Source organism: Anomaloglossus baeobatrachus, chromosome 7 (assembly GCF_048569485.1).
Source record: "Anomaloglossus baeobatrachus isolate aAnoBae1 chromosome 7, aAnoBae1.hap1, whole genome shotgun sequence".
Taxonomy (NCBI): domain Eukaryota; kingdom Metazoa; phylum Chordata; class Amphibia; order Anura; family Aromobatidae; genus Anomaloglossus; species Anomaloglossus baeobatrachus.
Window position 1 is genome coordinate 205,333,445 of NC_134359.1, and position 21,875 is coordinate 205,355,319.

Consider the following 21,875-nt stretch of genomic DNA (forward strand, 5'->3'; position numbering starts at 1 on the left):
TACTGGACTAATTTTTAGGGCTTCAATAGTGACAAAAAATACAATCTTTCTTGAATTACTGATATTAAAACCCTAAACTTTGGTTAATCTCTGATAAAGTTTGAGCTTGTCCAACTCTTGACATAATCCACTGTTGTAGATATGATAAGAGCCACTTTGCCAGAAGCTCATACACAATCTTTAGTGAAATTGCACAGACTTGTCAAAATCCTCATTAGATCACATCATCTGGCTACAGACTCTTCCTGTAGACGAGCTGCCGAGTGGTTATGGCGTATGACTACTAATCCATTGTGCTCTGCATGCATGGTTTTTGAATCCCATACTTGTTGAAGTTACCTTCATCTCCAATGTTGAAACTCTAAATTATCTTTTTCAGCCCAAGCAGTGAGTATTTCCAGCATTTCCTGTTCAAGAAGGCTGCTATCAAACTTTTCTAACATTTCAGTCTGGCAAAAGTAAACCCACTGTTTTCATTTGGCATGCTTGATGCCATCCTACATTGGCTGACATCTTCTTCCTTTTGAGTACTTTGACAACACAGATTTAGAATTTCTCCATTGCACTATCTAAGGAAGGGATATGAGAAAGACAAGTTTGACTTTATAGTATTTTTACAAGGAAAGTACATTGTTAAACATAGAAACTTCTGTAAGAGGCTATTAAAAGAAGGCACTGCTGAGATTCGAACTCAGGATCTCCTGTTTACAAGACAGGCGCTTTAACCAACTAAGCCACAGCACCACTTTGTTTAAGAGTAGGAAAGCACTACTGGTAGAATCGCCCTCACCTCATGTCTTTCAGTGTCCTTGAATGTCTAGAGATAGACGACTTATGCAAATTCTTTCTTTACTGGACTAATTTTTAGGGCTTCAATAGTGACAAAAAATACAATCTTTATTGAATTACTGATATTAAAACCCTAAACTTTGGTTAATCTCTGATAAAGTTTGAGCTTGTCCAACTCTTGACATAATCCACTGTTGTAGATATGATAAGAGCCACTTTGCCAGAAGCTCATACACAATCTTTAGTGAAATTGCACAGACTTGTCAAAATCCTCATTAGATCACATCATCTGGCTACAGACTCTTCCTGTAGACGAGCTGCCGAGTGGTTATGGCGTATGACTACTAATCCATTGTGCTCTGCATGCATGGTTTTTGAATCCCATACTTGTTGAAGTTACCTTCATCTCCAATGTTGAAACTCTAAATTATCTTTTTCAGCCCAAGCAGTGAGTATTTCCAGCATTTCCTGTTCAAGAAGGCTGCTATCAAACTTTTCTAACATTTCAGTCTGGCAAAAGTAAACCCACTGTTTTCATTTGGCATGCTTGATGCCATCCTACATTGGCTGACATCTTCTTCCTTTTGAGTACTTTGACAACACAGATTTAGAATTTCTCCATTGCACTATCTAAGGAAGGGATATGAGAAAGACAAGTTTGACTTTATAGTATTTTTACAAGGAAAGTACATTGTTAAACATAGAAACTTCTGTAAGAGGCTATTAAAAGAAGGCACTGCTGAGATTCGAACTCAGGATCTCCTGTTTACAAGACAGGCGCTTTAACCAACTAAGCCACAGCACCACTTTGTTTAAGAGTAGGAAAGCACTACTGGTAGAATCGCCCTCACCTCATGTCTTTCAGTGTCCTTGAATGTCTAGAGATAGACGACTTATGCAAATTCTTTCTTTACTGGACTAATTTTTAGGGCTTCAATAGTGACAAAAAATACAATCTTTATTGAATTACTGATATTAAAACCCTAAACTTTGGTTAATCTCTGATAAAGTTTGAGCTTGTCCAACTCTTGACATAATCCACTGTTGTAGATATGATAAGAGCCACTTTGCCAGAAGCTCATACACAATCTTTAGTGAAATTGCACAGACTTGTCAAAATCCTCATTAGATCACATCATCTGGCTACAGACTCTTCCTGTAGACGAGCTGCCGAGTGGTTATGGCGTATGACTACTAATCCATTGTGCTCTGCATGCATGGTTTTTGAATCCCATACTTGTTGAAGTTACCTTCATCTCCAATGTTGAAACTCTAAATTATCTTTTTCAGCCCAAGCAGTGAGTATTTCCAGCATTTCCTGTTCAAGAAGGCTGCTATCAAACTTTTCTAACATTTCAGTCTGGCAAAAGTAAACCCACTGTTTTCATTTGGCATGCTTGATGCCATCCTACATTGGCTGACATCTTCTTCCTTTTGAGTACTTTGACAACACAGATTTAGAATCTCTCCATTGCAATATCTAAGGAAGGGATATGAGAAAGACAAGTTTGACTTTATAGTATTTTTACAAGGAAAGTACACTGTTAAACATAGAAACTTCAGTACTGAGGCTATGAAAAGAAGGCACTGCTGAGATTCGAACTCAGGATCTCCTGTTTACGAGACAGGCGCTTTAACCAACTAAGCCACAGCACCACTTTGTGTAAGAGTAGAAAAGCACTACTGGTAGAGTCGCCCTCACCTCATGTCTTTCAGTGTCCTTGAATGTCTAGAGATAGACGGCTTATGCAAATTCTTTCTTTACTGGACTAATTTTTAGGGCTTCAATAGTGACAAAAAATACAATCTTTCTTGAATTACTGATATTAAAACCCTAAACTTTGGTTAATCTCTGATAAAGTTTGAGCTTGTCCAACTCTTGACATAATCCACTGTTGTAGATATGATAAGAGCCACTTTGCCAGAAGCTCATACACAATCTTTAGTGAAATTGCACAGACTTGTCAAAATCCTCATTAGATCACATCATCTGGCTACAGACTCTTCCTGTAGACGAGCTGCCGAGTGGTTATGGCGTATGACTACTAATCCATTGTGCTCTGCATGCATGGTTTTTGAATCCCATACTTGTTGAAGTTACCTTCATCTCCAATGTTGAAACTCTAAATTATCTTTTTCAGCCCAAGCAGTGAGTATTTCCAGCATTTCCTGTTCAAGAAGGCTGCTATCAAACTTTTCTAACATTTCAGTCTGGCAAAAGTAAACCCACTGTTTTCATTTGGCATGCTTGATGCCATCCTACATTGGCTGACATCTTCTTCCTTTTGAGTACTTTGACAACACAGATTTAGAATCTCTCCATTGCACTATCTAAGGAAGGGATATGAGAAAGACAAGTTTGACTTTATAGTATTTTTACAAGGAAAGTACATTGTTAAACATAGAAACTTCTGTAAGAGGCTATGAAAAGAAGGCACTGCTGAGATTCGAACTCAGGATCTCCTGTTTACGAGACAGGCGCTTTAACCAACTAAGCCACAGCACCACTTTGTTTAAGAGTAGGAAAGCACTACTGGTAGAATCGCCCTCACCTCATGTCTTTCAGTGTCCTTGAATGTCTAGAGATAGACGACTTATGCAAATTCTTTCTTTACTGGACTAATTTTTAGGGCTTCAATAGTGACAAAAAATACAATCTTTATTGAATTACTGATATTAAAACCCTAAACTTTGGTTAATCTCTGATAAAGTTTGAGCTTGTCCAACTCTTGACATAATCCACTGTTGTAGATATGATAAGAGCCACTTTGCCAGAAGCTCATACACAATCTTTAGTGAAATTGCACAGACTTGTCAAAATCCTCATTAGATCACATCATCTGGCTACAGACTCTTCCTGTAGACGAGCTGCCGAGTGGTTATGGCGTATGACTACTAATCCATTGTGCTCTGCATGCATGGTTTTTGAATCCCATACTTGTTGAAGTTACCTTCATCTCCAATGTTGAAACTCTAAATTATCTTTTTCAGCCCAAGCAGTGAGTATTTCCAGCATTTCCTGTTCAAGAAGGCTGCTATCAAACTTTTCTAACATTTCAGTCTGGCAAAAGTAAACCCACTGTTTTCATTTGGCATGCTTGATGCCATCCTACATTGGCTGACATCTTCTTCCTTTTGAGTACTTTGACAACACAGATTTAGAATTTCTCCATTGCACTATCTAAGGAAGGGATATGAGAAAGACAAGTTTGACTTTATAGTATTTTTACAAGGAAAGTACATTGTTAAACATAGAAACTTCTGTAAGAGGCTATTAAAAGAAGGCACTGCTGAGATTCGAACTCAGGATCTCCTGTTTACAAGACAGGCGCTTTAACCAACTAAGCCACAGCACCACTTTGTTTAAGAGTAGGAAAGCACTACTGGTAGAATCGCCCTCACCTCATGTCTTTCAGTGTCCTTGAATGTCTAGAGATAGACGACTTATGCAAATTCTTTCTTTACTGGACTAATTTTTAGGGCTTCAATAGTGACAAAAAATACAATCTTTATTGAATTACTGATATTAAAACCCTAAACTTTGGTTAATCTCTGATAAAGTTTGAGCTTGTCCAACTCTTGACATAATCCACTGTTGTAGATATGATAAGAGCCACTTTGCCAGAAGCTCATACACAATCTTTAGTGAAATTGCACAGACTTGTCAAAATCCTCATTAGATCACATCATCTGGCTACAGACTCTTCCTGTAGACGAGCTGCCGAGTGGTTATGGCGTATGACTACTAATCCATTGTGCTCTGCATGCATGGTTTTTGAATCCCATACTTGTTGAAGTTACCTTCATCTCCAATGTTGAAACTCTAAATTATCTTTTTCAGCCCAAGCAGTGAGTATTTCCAGCATTTCCTGTTCAAGAAGGCTGCTATCAAACTTTTCTAACATTTCAGTCTGGCAAAAGTAAACCCACTGTTTTCATTTGGCATGCTTGATGCCATCCTACATTGGCTGACATCTTCTTCCTTTTGAGTACTTTGACAACACAGATTTAGAATCTCTCCATTGCAATATCTAAGGAAGGGATATGAGAAAGACAAGTTTGACTTTATAGTATTTTTACAAGGAAAGTACACTGTTAAACATAGAAACTTCAGTACTGAGGCTATGAAAAGAAGGCACTGCTGAGATTCGAACTCAGGATCTCCTGTTTACGAGACAGGCGCTTTAACCAACTAAGCCACAGCACCACTTTGTGTAAGAGTAGAAAAGCACTACTGGTAGAGTCGCCCTCACCTCATGTCTTTCAGTGTCCTTGAATGTCTAGAGATAGACGGCTTATGCAAATTCTTTCTTTACTGGACTAATTTTTAGGGCTTCAATAGTGACAAAAAATACAATCTTTCTTGAATTACTGATATTAAAACCCTAAACTTTGGTTAATCTCTGATAAAGTTTGAGCTTGTCCAACTCTTGACATAATCCACTGTTGTAGATATGATAAGAGCCACTTTGCCAGAAGCTCATACACAATCTTTAGTGAAATTGCACAGACTTGTCAAAATCCTCATTAGATCACATCATCTGGCTACAGACTCTTCCTGTAGACGAGCTGCCGAGTGGTTATGGCGTATGACTACTAATCCATTGTGCTCTGCATGCATGGTTTTTGAATCCCATACTTGTTGAAGTTACCTTCATCTCCAATGTTGAAACTCTAAATTATCTTTTTCAGCCCAAGCAGTGAGTATTTCCAGCATTTCCTGTTCAAGAAGGCTGCTATCAAACTTTTCTAACATTTCAGTCTGGCAAAAGTAAACCCACTGTTTTCATTTGGCATGCTTGATGCCATCCTACATTGGCTGACATCTTCTTCCTTTTGAGTACTTTGACAACACAGATTTAGAATCTCTCCATTGCACTATCTAAGGAAGGGATATGAGAAAGACAAGTTTGACTTTATAGTATTTTTACAAGGAAAGTACATTGTTAAACATAGAAACTTCTGTAAGAGGCTATGAAAAGAAGGCACTGCTGAGATTCGAACTCAGGATCTCCTGTTTACGAGACAGGCGCTTTAACCAACTAAGCCACAGCACCACTTTGTTTAAGAGTAGGAAAGCACTACTGGTAGAATCGCCCTCACCTCATGTCTTTCAGTGTCCTTGAATGTCTAGAGATAGACGACTTATGCAAATTCTTTCTTTACTGGACTAATTTTTAGGGCTTCAATAGTGACAAAAAATACAATCTTTATTGAATTACTGATATTAAAACCCTAAACTTTGGTTAATCTCTGATAAAGTTTGAGCTTGTCCAACTCTTGACATAATCCACTGTTGTAGATATGATAAGAGCCACTTTGCCAGAAGCTCATACACAATCTTTAGTGAAATTGCACAGACTTGTCAAAATCCTCATTAGATCACATCATCTGGCTACAGACTCTTCCTGTAGACGAGCTGCCGAGTGGTTATGGCGTATGACTACTAATCCATTGTGCTCTGCATGCATGGTTTTTGAATCCCATACTTGTTGAAGTTACCTTCATCTCCAATGTTGAAACTCTAAATTATCTTTTTCAGCCCAAGCAGTGAGTATTTCCAGCATTTCCTGTTCAAGAAGGCTGCTATCAAACTTTTCTAACATTTCAGTCTGGCAAAAGTAAACCCACTGTTTTCATTTGGCATGCTTGATGCCATCCTACATTGGCTGACATCTTCTTCCTTTTGAGTACTTTGACAACACAGATTTAGAATCTCTCCATTGCAATATCTAAGGAAGGGATATGAGAAAGACAAGTTTGACTTTATAGTATTTTTACAAGGAAAGTACACTGTTAAACATAGAAACTTCAGTACTGAGGCTATGAAAAGAAGGCACTGCTGAGATTCGAACTCAGGATCTCCTGTTTACGAGACAGGCGCTTTAACCAACTAAGCCACAGCACCACTTTGTGTAAGAGTAGAAAAGCACTACTGGTAGAGTCGCCCTCACCTCATGTCTTTCAGTGTCCTTGAATGTCTAGAGATAGACGGCTTATGCAAATTCTTTCTTTACTGGACTAATTTTTAGGGCTTCAATAGTGACAAAAAATACAATCTTTCTTGAATTACTGATATTAAAACCCTAAACTTTGGTTAATCTCTGATAAAGTTTGAGCTTGTCCAACTCTTGACATAATCCACTGTTGTAGATATGATAAGAGCCACTTTGCCAGAAGCTCATACACAATCTTTAGTGAAATTGCACAGACTTGTCAAAATCCTCATTAGATCACATCATCTGGCTACAGACTCTTCCTGTAGACGAGCTGCCGAGTGGTTATGGCGTATGACTACTAATCCATTGTGCTCTGCATGCATGGTTTTTGAATCCCATACTTGTTGAAGTTACCTTCATCTCCAATGTTGAAACTCTAAATTATCTTTTTCAGCCCAAGCAGTGAGTATTTCCAGCATTTCCTGTTCAAGAAGGCTGCTATCAAACTTTTCTAACATTTCAGTCTGGCAAAAGTAAACCCACTGTTTTCATTTGGCATGCTTGATGCCATCCTACATTGGCTGACATCTTCTTCCTTTTGAGTACTTTGACAACACAGATTTAGAATCTCTCCATTGCACTATCTAAGGAAGGGATATGAGAAAGACAAGTTTGACTTTATAGTATTTTTACAAGGAAAGTACATTGTTAAACATAGAAACTTCTGTAAGAGGCTATGAAAAGAAGGCACTGCTGAGATTCGAACTCAGGATCTCCTGTTTACGAGACAGGCGCTTTAACCAACTAAGCCACAGCACCACTTTGTTTAAGAGTAGGAAAGCACTACTGGTAGAATCGCCCTCACCTCATGTCTTTCAGTGTCCTTGAATGTCTAGAGATAGACGACTTATGCAAATTCTTTCTTTACTGGACTAATTTTTAGGGCTTCAATAGTGACAAAAAATACAATCTTTATTGAATTACTGATATTAAAACCCTAAACTTTGGTTAATCTCTGATAAAGTTTGAGCTTGTCCAACTCTTGACATAATCCACTGTTGTAGATATGATAAGAGCCACTTTGCCAGAAGCTCATACACAATCTTTAGTGAAATTGCACAGACTTGTCAAAATCCTCATTAGATCACATCATCTGGCTACAGACTCTTCCTGTAGACGAGCTGCCGAGTGGTTATGGCGTATGACTACTAATCCATTGTGCTCTGCATGCATGGTTTTTGAATCCCATACTTGTTGAAGTTACCTTCATCTCCAATGTTGAAACTCTAAATTATCTTTTTCAGCCCAAGCAGTGAGTATTTCCAGCATTTCCTGTTCAAGAAGGCTGCTATCAAACTTTTCTAACATTTCAGTCTGGCAAAAGTAAACCCACTGTTTTCATTTGGCATGCTTGATGCCATCCTACATTGGCTGACATCTTCTTCCTTTTGAGTACTTTGACAACACAGATTTAGAATTTCTCCATTGCACTATCTAAGGAAGGGATATGAGAAAGACAAGTTTGACTTTATAGTATTTTTACAAGGAAAGTACATTGTTAAACATAGAAACTTCTGTAAGAGGCTATTAAAAGAAGGCACTGCTGAGATTCGAACTCAGGATCTCCTGTTTACAAGACAGGCGCTTTAACCAACTAAGCCACAGCACCACTTTGTTTAAGAGTAGGAAAGCACTACTGGTAGAATCGCCCTCACCTCATGTCTTTCAGTGTCCTTGAATGTCTAGAGATAGACGACTTATGCAAATTCTTTCTTTACTGGACTAATTTTTAGGGCTTCAATAGTGACAAAAAATACAATCTTTATTGAATTACTGATATTAAAACCCTAAACTTTGGTTAATCTCTGATAAAGTTTGAGCTTGTCCAACTCTTGACATAATCCACTGTTGTAGATATGATAAGAGCCACTTTGCCAGAAGCTCATACACAATCTTTAGTGAAATTGCACAGACTTGTCAAAATCCTCATTAGATCACATCATCTGGCTACAGACTCTTCCTGTAGACGAGCTGCCGAGTGGTTATGGCGTATGACTACTAATCCATTGTGCTCTGCATGCATGGTTTTTGAATCCCATACTTGTTGAAGTTACCTTCATCTCCAATGTTGAAACTCTAAATTATCTTTTTCAGCCCAAGCAGTGAGTATTTCCAGCATTTCCTGTTCAAGAAGGCTGCTATCAAACTTTTCTAACATTTCAGTCTGGCAAAAGTAAACCCACTGTTTTCATTTGGCATGCTTGATGCCATCCTACATTGGCTGACATCTTCTTCCTTTTGAGTACTTTGACAACACAGATTTAGAATCTCTCCATTGCAATATCTAAGGAAGGGATATGAGAAAGACAAGTTTGACTTTATAGTATTTTTACAAGGAAAGTACACTGTTAAACATAGAAACTTCAGTACTGAGGCTATGAAAAGAAGGCACTGCTGAGATTCGAACTCAGGATCTCCTGTTTACGAGACAGGCGCTTTAACCAACTAAGCCACAGCACCACTTTGTGTAAGAGTAGAAAAGCACTACTGGTAGAGTCGCCCTCACCTCATGTCTTTCAGTGTCCTTGAATGTCTAGAGATAGACGGCTTATGCAAATTCTTTCTTTACTGGACTAATTTTTAGGGCTTCAATAGTGACAAAAAATACAATCTTTCTTGAATTACTGATATTAAAACCCTAAACTTTGGTTAATCTCTGATAAAGTTTGAGCTTGTCCAACTCTTGACATAATCCACTGTTGTAGATATGATAAGAGCCACTTTGCCAGAAGCTCATACACAATCTTTAGTGAAATTGCACAGACTTGTCAAAATCCTCATTAGATCACATCATCTGGCTACAGACTCTTCCTGTAGACGAGCTGCCGAGTGGTTATGGCGTATGACTACTAATCCATTGTGCTCTGCATGCATGGTTTTTGAATCCCATACTTGTTGAAGTTACCTTCATCTCCAATGTTGAAACTCTAAATTATCTTTTTCAGCCCAAGCAGTGAGTATTTCCAGCATTTCCTGTTCAAGAAGGCTGCTATCAAACTTTTCTAACATTTCAGTCTGGCAAAAGTAAACCCACTGTTTTCATTTGGCATGCTTGATGCCATCCTACATTGGCTGACATCTTCTTCCTTTTGAGTACTTTGACAACACAGATTTAGAATCTCTCCATTGCACTATCTAAGGAAGGGATATGAGAAAGACAAGTTTGACTTTATAGTATTTTTACAAGGAAAGTACATTGTTAAACATAGAAACTTCTGTAAGAGGCTATGAAAAGAAGGCACTGCTGAGATTCGAACTCAGGATCTCCTGTTTACGAGACAGGCGCTTTAACCAACTAAGCCACAGCACCACTTTGTTTAAGAGTAGGAAAGCACTACTGGTAGAATCGCCCTCACCTCATGTCTTTCAGTGTCCTTGAATGTCTAGAGATAGACGACTTATGCAAATTCTTTCTTTACTGGACTAATTTTTAGGGCTTCAATAGTGACAAAAAATACAATCTTTATTGAATTACTGATATTAAAACCCTAAACTTTGGTTAATCTCTGATAAAGTTTGAGCTTGTCCAACTCTTGACATAATCCACTGTTGTAGATATGATAAGAGCCACTTTGCCAGAAGCTCATACACAATCTTTAGTGAAATTGCACAGACTTGTCAAAATCCTCATTAGATCACATCATCTGGCTACAGACTCTTCCTGTAGACGAGCTGCCGAGTGGTTATGGCGTATGACTACTAATCCATTGTGCTCTGCATGCATGGTTTTTGAATCCCATACTTGTTGAAGTTACCTTCATCTCCAATGTTGAAACTCTAAATTATCTTTTTCAGCCCAAGCAGTGAGTATTTCCAGCATTTCCTGTTCAAGAAGGCTGCTATCAAACTTTTCTAACATTTCAGTCTGGCAAAAGTAAACCCACTGTTTTCATTTGGCATGCTTGATGCCATCCTACATTGGCTGACATCTTCTTCCTTTTGAGTACTTTGACAACACAGATTTAGAATTTCTCCATTGCACTATCTAAGGAAGGGATATGAGAAAGACAAGTTTGACTTTATAGTATTTTTACAAGGAAAGTACATTGTTAAACATAGAAACTTCTGTAAGAGGCTATTAAAAGAAGGCACTGCTGAGATTCGAACTCAGGATCTCCTGTTTACAAGACAGGCGCTTTAACCAACTAAGCCACAGCACCACTTTGTTTAAGAGTAGGAAAGCACTACTGGTAGAATCGCCCTCACCTCATGTCTTTCAGTGTCCTTGAATGTCTAGAGATAGACGACTTATGCAAATTCTTTCTTTACTGGACTAATTTTTAGGGCTTCAATAGTGACAAAAAATACAATCTTTATTGAATTACTGATATTAAAACCCTAAACTTTGGTTAATCTCTGATAAAGTTTGAGCTTGTCCAACTCTTGACATAATCCACTGTTGTAGATATGATAAGAGCCACTTTGCCAGAAGCTCATACACAATCTTTAGTGAAATTGCACAGACTTGTCAAAATCCTCATTAGATCACATCATCTGGCTACAGACTCTTCCTGTAGACGAGCTGCCGAGTGGTTATGGCGTATGACTACTAATCCATTGTGCTCTGCATGCATGGTTTTTGAATCCCATACTTGTTGAAGTTACCTTTATCTCCAATGTTGAAACTCTAAATTATCTTTTTCAGCCCAAGCAGTGAGTATTTCCAGCATTTCCTGTTCAAGAAGGCTGCTATCAAACTTTTCTAACATTTCAGTCTGGCAAAAGTAAACCCACTGTTTTCATTTGGCATGCTTGATGCCATCCTACATTGGCTGACATCTTCTTCCTTTTGAGTACTTTGACAACACAGATTTAGAATTTCTCCATTGCACTATCTAAGGAAGGGATATGAGAAAGACAAGTTTGACTTTATAGTATTTTTACAAGGAAAGTACATTGTTAAACATAGAAACTTCTGTAAGAGGCTATTAAAAGAAGGCACTGCTGAGATTCGAACTCAGGATCTCCTGTTTACAAGACAGGCGCTTTAACCAACTAAGCCACAGCACCACTTTGTTTAAGAGTAGGAAAGCACTACTGGTAGAATCGCCCTCACCTCATGTCTTTCAGTGTCCTTGAATGTCTAGAGATAGACGACTTATGCAAATTCTTTCTTTACTGGACTAATTTTTAGGGCTTCAATAGTGACAAAAAATACAATCTTTATTGAATTACTGATATTAAAACCCTAAACTTTGGTTAATCTCTGATAAAGTTTGAGCTTGTCCAACTCTTGACATAATCCACTGTTGTAGATATGATAAGAGCCACTTTGCCAGAAGCTCATACACAATCTTTAGTGAAATTGCACAGACTTGTCAAAATCCTCATTAGATCACATCATCTGGCTACAGACTCTTCCTGTAGACGAGCTGCCGAGTGGTTATGGCGTATGACTACTAATCCATTGTGCTCTGCATGCATGGTTTTTGAATCCCATACTTGTTGAAGTTACCTTCATCTCCAATGTTGAAACTCTAAATTATCTTTTTCAGCCCAAGCAGTGAGTATTTCCAGCATTTCCTGTTCAAGAAGGCTGCTATCAAACTTTTCTAACATTTCAGTCTGGCAAAAGTAAACCCACTGTTTTCATTTGGCATGCTTGATGCCATCCTACATTGGCTGACATCTTCTTCCTTTTGAGTACTTTGACAACACAGATTTAGAATCTCTCCATTGCAATATCTAAGGAAGGGATATGAGAAAGACAAGTTTGACTTTATAGTATTTTTACAAGGAAAGTACACTGTTAAACATAGAAACTTCAGTACTGAGGCTATGAAAAGAAGGCACTGCTGAGATTCGAACTCAGGATCTCCTGTTTACGAGACAGGCGCTTTAACCAACTAAGCCACAGCACCACTTTGTGTAAGAGTAGAAAAGCACTACTGGTAGAGTCGCCCTCACCTCATGTCTTTCAGTGTCCTTGAATGTCTAGAGATAGACGACTTATGCAAATTCTTTCTTTACTGGACTAATTTTTAGGGCTTCAATAGTGACAAAAAATACAATCTTTCTTGAATTACTGATATTAAAACCCTAAACTTTGGTTAATCTCTGATAAAGTTTGAGCTTGTCCAACTCTTGACATAATCCACTGTTGTAGATATGATAAGAGCCACTTTGCCAGAAGCTCATACACAATCTTTAGTGAAATTGCACAGACTTGTCAAAATCCTCATTAGATCACATCATCTGGCTACAGACTCTTCCTGTAGACGAGCTGCCGAGTGGTTATGGCGTATGACTACTAATCCATTGTGCTCTGCATGCATGGTTTTTGAATCCCATACTTGTTGAAGTTACCTTCATCTCCAATGTTGAAACTCTAAATTATCTTTTTCAGCCCAAGCAGTGAGTATTTCCAGCATTTCCTGTTCAAGAAGGCTGCTATCAAACTTTTCTAACATTTCAGTCTGGCAAAAGTAAACCCACTGTTTTCATTTGGCATGCTTGATGCCATCCTACATTGGCTGACATCTTCTTCCTTTTGAGTACTTTGACAACACAGATTTAGAATCTCTCCATTGCACTATCTAAGGAAGGGATATGAGAAAGACAAGTTTGACTTTATAGTATTTTTACAAGGAAAGTACATTGTTAAACATAGAAACTTCTGTAAGAGGCTATGAAAAGAAGGCACTGCTGAGATTCGAACTCAGGATCTCCTGTTTACAAGACAGGCGCTTTAACCAACTAAGCCACAGCACCACTTTGTTTAAGAGTAGGAAAGCACTACTGGTAGAATCGCCCTCACCTCATGTCTTTCAGTGTCCTTGAATGTCTAGAGATAGACGACTTATGCAAATTCTTTCTTTACTGGACTAATTTTTAGGGCTTCAATAGTGACAAAAAATACAATCTTTATTGAATTACTGATATTAAAACCCTAAACTTTGGTTAATCTCTGATAAAGTTTGAGCTTGTCCAACTCTTGACATAATCCACTGTTGTAGATATGATAAGAGCCACTTTGCCAGAAGCTCATACACAATCTTTAGTGAAATTGCACAGACTTGTCAAAATCCTCATTAGATCACATCATCTGGCTACAGACTCTTCCTGTAGACGAGCTGCCGAGTGGTTATGGCGTATGACTACTAATCCATTGTGCTCTGCATGCATGGTTTTTGAATCCCATACTTGTTGAAGTTACCTTCATCTCCAATGTTGAAACTCTAAATTATCTTTTTCAGCCCAAGCAGTGAGTATTTCCAGCATTTCCTGTTCAAGAAGGCTGCTATCAAACTTTTCTAACATTTCAGTCTGGCAAAAGTAAACCCACTGTTTTCATTTGGCATGCTTGATGCCATCCTACATTGGCTGACATCTTCTTCCTTTTGAGTACTTTGACAACACAGATTTAGAATCTCTCCATTGCACTATCTAAGGAAGGGATATGAGAAAGACAAGTTTGACTTTATAGTATTTTTACAAGGAAAGTACACTGTTAAACATAGAAACTTCAGTACTGAGGCTATGAAAAGAAGGCACTGCTGAGATTCGAACTCAGGATCTCCTGTTTACGAGACAGGCGCTTTAACCAACTAAGCCACAGCACCACTTTGTGTAAGAGTAGAAAAGCACTACTGGTAGAGTCGCCCTCACCTCATGTCTTTCAGTGTCCTTGAATGTCTAGAGATAGACGACTTATGCAAATTCTTTCTTTACTGGACTAATTTTTAGGGCTTCAATAGTGACAAAAAATACAATCTTTATTGAATTACTGATATTAAAACCCTAAACTTTGGTTAATCTCTGATAAAGTTTGAGCTTGTCCAACTCTTGACATAATCCACTGTTGTAGATATGATAAGAGCCACTTTGCCAGAAGCTCATACACAATCTTTAGTGAAATTGCACAGACTTGTCAAAATCCTCATTAGATCACATCATCTGGCTACAGACTCTTCCTGTAGACGAGCTGCCGAGTGGTTATGGCGTATGACTACTAATCCATTGTGCTCTGCATGCATGGTTTTTGAATCCCATACTTGTTGAAGTTACCTTCATCTCCAATGTTGAAACTCTAAATTATCTTTTTCAGCCCAAGCAGTGAGTATTTCCAGCATTTCCTGTTCAAGAAGGCTGCTATCAAACTTTTCTAACATTTCAGTCTGGCAAAAGTAAACCCACTGTTTTCATTTGGCATGCTTGATGCCATCCTACATTGGCTGACATCTTCTTCCTTTTGAGTACTTTGACAACACAGATTTAGAATTTCTCCATTGCACTATCTAAGGAAGGGATATGAGAAAGACAAGTTTGACTTTATAGTATTTTTACAAGGAAAGTACATTGTTAAACATAGAAACTTCTGTAAGAGGCTATTAAAAGAAGGCACTGCTGAGATTCGAACTCAGGATCTCCTGTTTACAAGACAGGCGCTTTAACCAACTAAGCCACAGCACCACTTTGTTTAAGAGTAGGAAAGCACTACTGGTAGAATCGCCCTCACCTCATGTCTTTCAGTGTCCTTGAATGTCTAGAGATAGACGACTTATGCAAATTCTTTCTTTACTGGACTAATTTTTAGGGCTTCAATAGTGACAAAAAATACAATCTTTATTGAATTACTGATATTAAAACCCTAAACTTTGGTTAATCTCTGATAAAGTTTGAGCTTGTCCAACTCTTGACATAATCCACTGTTGTAGATATGATAAGAGCCACTTTGCCAGAAGCTCATACACAATCTTTAGTGAAATTGCACAGACTTGTCAAAATCCTCATTAGATCACATCATCTGGCTACAGACTCTTCCTGTAGACGAGCTGCCGAGTGGTTATGGCGTATGACTACTAATCCATTGTGCTCTGCATGCATGGTTTTTGAATCCCATACTTGTTGAAGTTACCTTCATCTCCAATGTTGAAACTCTAAATTATCTTTTTCAGCCCAAGCAGTGAGTATTTCCAGCATTTCCTGTTCAAGAAGGCTGCTATCAAACTTTTCTAACATTTCAGTCTGGCAAAAGTAAACCCACTGTTTTCATTTGGCATGCTTGATGCCATCCTACATTGGCTGACATCTTCTTCCTTTTGAGTACTTTGACAACACAGATTTAGAATCTCTCCATTGCAATATCTAAGGAAGGGATATGAGAAAGACAAGTTTGACTTTATAGTATTTTTACAAGGAAAGTACACTGTTAAACATAGAAACTTCAGTACTGAGGCTATGAAAAGAAGGCACTGCTGAGATTCGAACTCAGGATCTCCTGTTTACGAGACAGGCGCTTTAACCAACTAAGCCACAGCACCACTTTGTGTAAGAGTAGAAAAGCACTACTGGTAGAGTCGCCCTCACCTCATGTCTTTCAGTGTCCTTGAATGTCTAGAGATAGACGACTTATGCAAATTCTTTCTTTACTGGACTAATTTTTAGGGCTTCAATAGTGACAAAAAATACAATCTTTCTTGAATTACTGATATTAAAACCCTAAACTTTGGTTAATCTCTGATAAAGTTTGAGCTTGTCCAACTCTTGACATAATCCACTGTTGTAGATATGATAAGAGCCACTTTGCCAGAAGCTCATACACAATCTTTAGTGAAATTGCACAGACTTGTCAAAATCCTCATTAGATCACATCATCTGGCTACAGACTCTTCCTGTAGACGAGCTGCCGAGTGGTTATGGCGTATGACTACTAATCCATTGTGCTCTGCATGCATGGTTTTTGAATCCCATACTTGTTGAAGTTACCTTCATCTCCAATGTTGAAACTCTAAATTATCTTTTTCAGCCCAAGCAGTGAGTATTTCCAGCATTTCCTGTTCAAGAAGGCTGCTATCAAACTTTTCTAACATTTCAGTCTGGCAAAAGTAAACCCACTGTTTTCATTTGGCATGCTTGATGCCATCCTACATTGGCTGACATCTTCTTCCTTTTGAGTACTTTGACAACACAGATTTAGAATCTCTCCATTGCACTATCTAAGGAAGGGATATGAGAAAGACAAGTTTGACTTTATAGTATTTTTACAAGGAAAGTACATTGTTAAACATAGAAACTTCTGTAAGAGGCTATGAAAAGAAGGCACTGCTGAGATTCGAACTCAGGATCTCCTGTTTACAAGACAGGCGCTTTAACCAACTAAGCCACAGCACCACTTTGTTTAAGAGTAGGAAAGCACTACTGGTAGAATCGCCCTCACCTCATGTCTTTCAGTGTCCTTGAATGTCTAGAGATAGACGACTTATGCAAATTCTTTCTTTACTGGACTAATTTTTAGGGCTTCAATAGTGACAAAAAATACAATCTTTATTGAATTACTGATATTAAAACCCTAAACTTTGGTTAATCTCTGATAAAGTTTGAGCTTGTCCAACTCTTGACATAATCCACTGTTGTAGATATGATAAGAGCCACTTTGCCAGAAGCTCATACACAATCTTTAGTGAAATTGCACAGACTTGTCAAAATCCTCATTAGATCACATCATCTGGCTACAGACTCTTCCTGTAGACGAGCTGCCGAGTGGTTATGGCGTATGACTACTAATCCATTGTGCTCTGCATGCATGGTTTTTGAATCCCATACTTGTTGAAGTTACCTTCATCTCCAATGTTGAAACTCTAAATTATCTTTTTCAGCCCAAGCAGTGAGTATTTCCAGCATTTCCTGTTCAAGAAGGCTGCTATCAAACTTTTCTAACATTTCAGTCTGGCAAAAGTAAACCCACTGTTTTCATTTGGCATGCTTGATGCCATCCTACATTGGCTGACATCTTCTTCCTTTTGAGTACTTTGACAACACAGATTTAGAATCTCTCCATTGCACTATCTAAGGAAGGGATATGAGAAAGACAAGTTTGACTTTATAGTATTTTTACAAGGAAAGTACACTGTTAAACATAGAAACTTCAGTACTGAGGCTATGAAAAGAAGGCACTGCTGAGATTCGAACTCAGGATCTCCTGTTTACGAGACAGGCGCTTTAACCAACTAAGCCACAGCACCACTTTGTGTAAGAGTAGAAAAGCACTACTGGTAGAGTCGCCCTCACCTCATGTCTTTCAGTGTCCTTGAATGTCTAGAGATAGACGACTTATGCAAATTCTTTCTTTACTGGACTAATTTTTAGGGCTTCAATAGTGACAAAAAATACAATCTTTCTTGAATTACTGATATTAAAACCCTAAACTTTGGTTAATCTCTGATAAAGTTTGAGCTTGTCCAACTCTTGACATAATCCACTGTTGTAGATATGATAAGAGCCACTTTGCCAGAAGCTCATACACAATCTTTAGTGAAATTGCACAGACTTGTCAAAATCCTCATTAGATCACATCATCTGGCTACAGACTCTTCCTGTAGACGAGCTGCCGAGTGGTTATGGCGTATGACTACTAATCCATTGTGCTCTGCATGCATGGTTTTTGAATCCCATACTTGTTGAAGTTACCTTCATCTCCAATGTTGAAACTCTAAATTATCTTTTTCAGCCCAAGCAGTGAGTATTTCCAGCATTTCCTGTTCAAGAAGGCTGCTATCAAACTTTTCTAACATTTCAGTCTGGCAAAAGTAAACCCACTGTTTTCATTTGGCATGCTTGATGCCATCCTACATTGGCTGACATCTTCTTCCTTTTGAGTACTTTGACAACACAGATTTAGAATCTCTCCATTGCACTATCTAAGGAAGGGATATGAGAAAGACAAGTTTGACTTTATAGTATTTTTACAAGGAAAGTACATTGTTAAACATAGAAACTTCTGTAAGAGGCTATGAAAAGAAGGCACTGCTGAGATTCGAACTCAGGATCTCCTGTTTACGAGACAGGCGCTTTAACCAACTAAGCCACAGCACCACTTTGTGTAAGAGTAGAAAAGCACTACTGGTAGAGTCGCCCTCACCTCATGTCTTTCAGTGTCCTTGAATGTCTAGAGATAGACGACTTATGCAAATTCTTTCTTTACTGGACTAATTTTTAGGGCTTCAATAGTGACAAAAAATACAATCTTTCTTGAATTACTGATATTAAAACCCTAAACTTTGGTTAATCTCTGATAAAGTTTGAGCTTGTCCAACTCTTGACATAATCCACTGTTGTAGATATGATAAGAGCCACTTTGCCAGAAGCTCATACACAATCTTTAGTGAAATTGCACAGACTTGTCAAAATCCTCATTAGATCACATCATCTGGCTACAGACTCTTCCTGTAGACGAGCTGCCGAGTGGTTATGGCGTATGACTACTAATCCATTGTGCTCTGCATGCATGGTTTTTGAATCCCATACTTGTTGAAGTTACCTTCATCTCCAATGTTGAAACTCTAAATTATCTTTTTCAGCCCAAGCAGTGAGTATTTCCAGCATTTCCTGTTCAAGAAGGCTGCTATCAAACTTTTCTAACATTTCAGTCTGGCAAAAGTAAACCCACTGTTTTCATTTGGCATGCTTGATGCCATCCTACATTGGCTGACATCTTCTTCCTTTTGAGTACTTTGACAACACAGATTTAGAATCTCTCCATTGCACTATCTAAGGAAGGGATATGAGAAAGACAAGTTTGACTTTATAGTATTTTTACAAGGAAAGTACATTGTTAAACATAGAAACTTCTGTAAGAGGCTATGAAAAGAAGGCACTGCTGAGATTCGAACTCAGGATCTCCTGTTTACGAGACAGGCGCTTTAACCAACTAAGCCACAGCACCACTTTGTGTAAGAGTAGAAAAGCACTACTGGTAGAGTCGCCCTCACCTCATGTCTTTCAGTGTCCTTGAATGTCTAGAGATAGACGACTTATGCAAATTCTTTCTTTACTGGACTAATTTTTAGGGCTTCAATAGTGACAAAAAATACAATCTTTCTTGAATTACTGATATTAAAACCCTAAACTTTGGTTAATCTCTGATAAAGTTTGAGCTTGTCCAACTCTTGACATAATCCACTGTTGTAGATATGATAAGAGCCACTTTGCCAGAAGCTCATACACAATCTTTAGTGAAATTGCACAGACTTGTCAAAATCCTCATTAGATCACATCATCTGGCTACAGACTCTTCCTGTAGACGAGCTGCCGAGTGGTTATGGCGTATGACTACTAATCCATTGTGCTCTGCATGCATGGTTTTTGAATCCCATACTTGTTGAAGTTACCTTCATCTCCAATGTTGAAACTCTAAATTATCTTTTTCAGCCCAAGCAGTGAGTATTTCCAGCATTTCCTGTTCAAGAAGGCTGCTATCAAACTTTTCTAACATTTCAGTCTGGCAAAAGTAAACCCACTGTTTTCATTTGGCATGCTTGATGCCATCCTACATTGGCTGACATCTTCTTCCTTTTGAGTACTTTGACAACACAGATTTAGAATCTCTCCATTGCACTATCTAAGGAAGGGATATGAGAAAGACAAGTTTGACTTTATAGTATTTTTACAAGGAAAGTACATTGTTAAACATAGAAACTTCTGTAAGAGGCTATGAAAAGAAGGCACTGCTGAGATTCGAACTCAGGATCTCCTGTTTACGAGACAGGCGCTTTAACCAACTAAGCCACAGCACCACTTTGTGTAAGAGTAGAAAAGCACTACTGGTAGAGTCGCCCTCACCTCATGTCTTTCAGTGTCCTTGAATGTCTAGAGATAGACGACTTATGCAAATTCTTTCTTTACTGGACTAATTTTTAGGGCTTCAATAGTGACAAAAAATACAATCTTTCTTGAATTACTGATATTAAAACCCTAAACTTTGGTTAATCTCTGATAAAGTTTGAGCTTGTCCAACTCTTGACATAATCCACTGTTGTAGATATGATAAGAGCCACTTTGCCAGAAGCTCATACACAATCTTTAGTGAAATTGCACAGACTTGTCAAAATCCTCATTAGATCACATCATCTGGCTACAGACTCTTCCTGTAGACGAGCTGCCGAGTGGTTATGGCGTATGACTACTAATCCATTGTGCTCTGCATGCATGGTTTTTGAATCCCATACTTGTTGAAGTTACCTTCATCTCCAATGTTGAAACTCTAAATTATCTTTTTCAGCCCAAGCAGTGAGTATTTCCAGCATTTCCTGTTCAAGAAGGCTGCTATCAAACTTTTCTAACATTTCAGTCTGGCAAAAGTAAACCCACTGTTTTCATTTGGCATGCTTGATGCCATCCTACATTGGCTGACATCTTCTTCCTTTTGAGTACTTTGACAACACAGATTTAGAATCTCTCCATTGCACTATCTAAGGAAGGGATATGAGAAAGACAAGTTTGACTTTATAGTATTTTTACAAGGAAAGTACATTGTTAAACATAGAAACTTCTGTAAGAGGCTATGAAAAGAAGGCACTGCTGAGATTCGAACTCAGGATCTCCTGTTTACAAGACAGGCGCTTTAACCAACTAAGCCACAGCACCACTTTGTTTAAGAGTAGGAAAGCACTACTGGTAGAATCGCCCTCACCTCATGTCTTTCAGTGTCCTTGAATGTCTAGAGATAGACGACTTATGCAAATTCTTTCTTTACTGGACTAATTTTTAGGGCTTCAATAGTGACAAAAAATACAATCTTTATTGAATTACTGATATTAAAACCCTAAACTTTGGTTAATCTCTGATAAAGTTTGAGCTTGTCCAACTCTTGACATAATCCACTGTTGTAGATATGATAAGAGCCACTTTGCCAGAAGCTCATACACAATCTTTAGTGAAATTGCACAGACTTGTCAAAATCCTCATTAGATCACATCATCTGGCTACAGACTCTTCCTGTAGACGAGCTGCCGAGTGGTTATGGCGTATGACTACTAATCCATTGTGCTCTGCATGCATGGTTTTTGAATCCCATACTTGTTGAAGTTACCTTCATCTCCAATGTTGAAACTCTAAATTATCTTTTTCAGCCCAAGCAGTGAGTATTTCCAGCATTTCCTGTTCAAGAAGGCTGCTATCAAACTTTTCTAACATTTCAGTCTGGCAAAAGTAAACCCACTGTTTTCATTTGGCATGCTTGATGCCATCCTACATTGGCTGACATCTTCTTCCTTTTGAGTACTTTGACAACACAGATTTAGAATCTCTCCATTGCACTATCTAAGGAAGGGATATGAGAAAGACAAGTTTGACTTTATAGTATTTTTA

At 38.2% G+C, this 21,875-nt stretch overlaps 25 non-coding genes across 25 annotated transcripts; all 25 read right to left on the minus strand.

The window, feature by feature from the left end:
- Positions 1-670: 670 nt before the first annotated feature.
- TRNAT-UGU (transfer RNA threonine (anticodon UGU)) lies at positions 671-744 on the minus strand. Its single transcript has one exon. It is a non-coding gene; the product is annotated as a tRNA-Thr (tRNA).
- Positions 745-1,520: 776 nt separating this feature from the next.
- Positions 1,521-1,594, minus strand: TRNAT-UGU (transfer RNA threonine (anticodon UGU)). The gene has a single exon. It is a non-coding gene; the product is annotated as a tRNA-Thr (tRNA).
- A 777-nt stretch (positions 1,595-2,371) lies between these two features.
- Positions 2,372-2,445, minus strand: TRNAT-CGU (transfer RNA threonine (anticodon CGU)). Its single transcript has one exon. It is a non-coding gene; the product is annotated as a tRNA-Thr (tRNA).
- Positions 2,446-3,221: 776 nt separating this feature from the next.
- Positions 3,222-3,295, minus strand: TRNAT-CGU (transfer RNA threonine (anticodon CGU)). Its single transcript has one exon. It is a non-coding gene; the product is annotated as a tRNA-Thr (tRNA).
- A 776-nt stretch (positions 3,296-4,071) lies between these two features.
- TRNAT-UGU (transfer RNA threonine (anticodon UGU)) lies at positions 4,072-4,145 on the minus strand. Its single transcript has one exon. It is a non-coding gene; the product is annotated as a tRNA-Thr (tRNA).
- A 777-nt stretch (positions 4,146-4,922) lies between these two features.
- Positions 4,923-4,996, minus strand: TRNAT-CGU (transfer RNA threonine (anticodon CGU)). The gene has a single exon. It is a non-coding gene; the product is annotated as a tRNA-Thr (tRNA).
- A 776-nt stretch (positions 4,997-5,772) lies between these two features.
- On the minus strand, positions 5,773-5,846 carry TRNAT-CGU (transfer RNA threonine (anticodon CGU)). Its single transcript has one exon. It is a non-coding gene; the product is annotated as a tRNA-Thr (tRNA).
- Positions 5,847-6,623: 777 nt separating this feature from the next.
- TRNAT-CGU (transfer RNA threonine (anticodon CGU)) lies at positions 6,624-6,697 on the minus strand. The gene has a single exon. It is a non-coding gene; the product is annotated as a tRNA-Thr (tRNA).
- Positions 6,698-7,473: 776 nt separating this feature from the next.
- TRNAT-CGU (transfer RNA threonine (anticodon CGU)) lies at positions 7,474-7,547 on the minus strand. Its single transcript has one exon. It is a non-coding gene; the product is annotated as a tRNA-Thr (tRNA).
- A 776-nt stretch (positions 7,548-8,323) lies between these two features.
- TRNAT-UGU (transfer RNA threonine (anticodon UGU)) lies at positions 8,324-8,397 on the minus strand. Its single transcript has one exon. It is a non-coding gene; the product is annotated as a tRNA-Thr (tRNA).
- Positions 8,398-9,174: 777 nt separating this feature from the next.
- TRNAT-CGU (transfer RNA threonine (anticodon CGU)) lies at positions 9,175-9,248 on the minus strand. Its single transcript has one exon. It is a non-coding gene; the product is annotated as a tRNA-Thr (tRNA).
- Positions 9,249-10,024: 776 nt separating this feature from the next.
- TRNAT-CGU (transfer RNA threonine (anticodon CGU)) lies at positions 10,025-10,098 on the minus strand. The gene has a single exon. It is a non-coding gene; the product is annotated as a tRNA-Thr (tRNA).
- Positions 10,099-10,874: 776 nt separating this feature from the next.
- Positions 10,875-10,948, minus strand: TRNAT-UGU (transfer RNA threonine (anticodon UGU)). Its single transcript has one exon. It is a non-coding gene; the product is annotated as a tRNA-Thr (tRNA).
- A 776-nt stretch (positions 10,949-11,724) lies between these two features.
- On the minus strand, positions 11,725-11,798 carry TRNAT-UGU (transfer RNA threonine (anticodon UGU)). Its single transcript has one exon. It is a non-coding gene; the product is annotated as a tRNA-Thr (tRNA).
- Positions 11,799-12,575: 777 nt separating this feature from the next.
- TRNAT-CGU (transfer RNA threonine (anticodon CGU)) lies at positions 12,576-12,649 on the minus strand. Its single transcript has one exon. It is a non-coding gene; the product is annotated as a tRNA-Thr (tRNA).
- A 776-nt stretch (positions 12,650-13,425) lies between these two features.
- TRNAT-UGU (transfer RNA threonine (anticodon UGU)) lies at positions 13,426-13,499 on the minus strand. Its single transcript has one exon. It is a non-coding gene; the product is annotated as a tRNA-Thr (tRNA).
- A 777-nt stretch (positions 13,500-14,276) lies between these two features.
- TRNAT-CGU (transfer RNA threonine (anticodon CGU)) lies at positions 14,277-14,350 on the minus strand. Its single transcript has one exon. It is a non-coding gene; the product is annotated as a tRNA-Thr (tRNA).
- Positions 14,351-15,126: 776 nt separating this feature from the next.
- TRNAT-UGU (transfer RNA threonine (anticodon UGU)) lies at positions 15,127-15,200 on the minus strand. The gene has a single exon. It is a non-coding gene; the product is annotated as a tRNA-Thr (tRNA).
- A 777-nt stretch (positions 15,201-15,977) lies between these two features.
- Positions 15,978-16,051, minus strand: TRNAT-CGU (transfer RNA threonine (anticodon CGU)). The gene has a single exon. It is a non-coding gene; the product is annotated as a tRNA-Thr (tRNA).
- Positions 16,052-16,827: 776 nt separating this feature from the next.
- On the minus strand, positions 16,828-16,901 carry TRNAT-UGU (transfer RNA threonine (anticodon UGU)). The gene has a single exon. It is a non-coding gene; the product is annotated as a tRNA-Thr (tRNA).
- Positions 16,902-17,678: 777 nt separating this feature from the next.
- TRNAT-CGU (transfer RNA threonine (anticodon CGU)) lies at positions 17,679-17,752 on the minus strand. Its single transcript has one exon. It is a non-coding gene; the product is annotated as a tRNA-Thr (tRNA).
- A 776-nt stretch (positions 17,753-18,528) lies between these two features.
- Positions 18,529-18,602, minus strand: TRNAT-CGU (transfer RNA threonine (anticodon CGU)). The gene has a single exon. It is a non-coding gene; the product is annotated as a tRNA-Thr (tRNA).
- A 776-nt stretch (positions 18,603-19,378) lies between these two features.
- On the minus strand, positions 19,379-19,452 carry TRNAT-CGU (transfer RNA threonine (anticodon CGU)). Its single transcript has one exon. It is a non-coding gene; the product is annotated as a tRNA-Thr (tRNA).
- A 776-nt stretch (positions 19,453-20,228) lies between these two features.
- Positions 20,229-20,302, minus strand: TRNAT-CGU (transfer RNA threonine (anticodon CGU)). The gene has a single exon. It is a non-coding gene; the product is annotated as a tRNA-Thr (tRNA).
- Positions 20,303-21,078: 776 nt separating this feature from the next.
- On the minus strand, positions 21,079-21,152 carry TRNAT-UGU (transfer RNA threonine (anticodon UGU)). The gene has a single exon. It is a non-coding gene; the product is annotated as a tRNA-Thr (tRNA).
- Between the last annotated feature and the right edge of the window lie 723 nt (positions 21,153-21,875).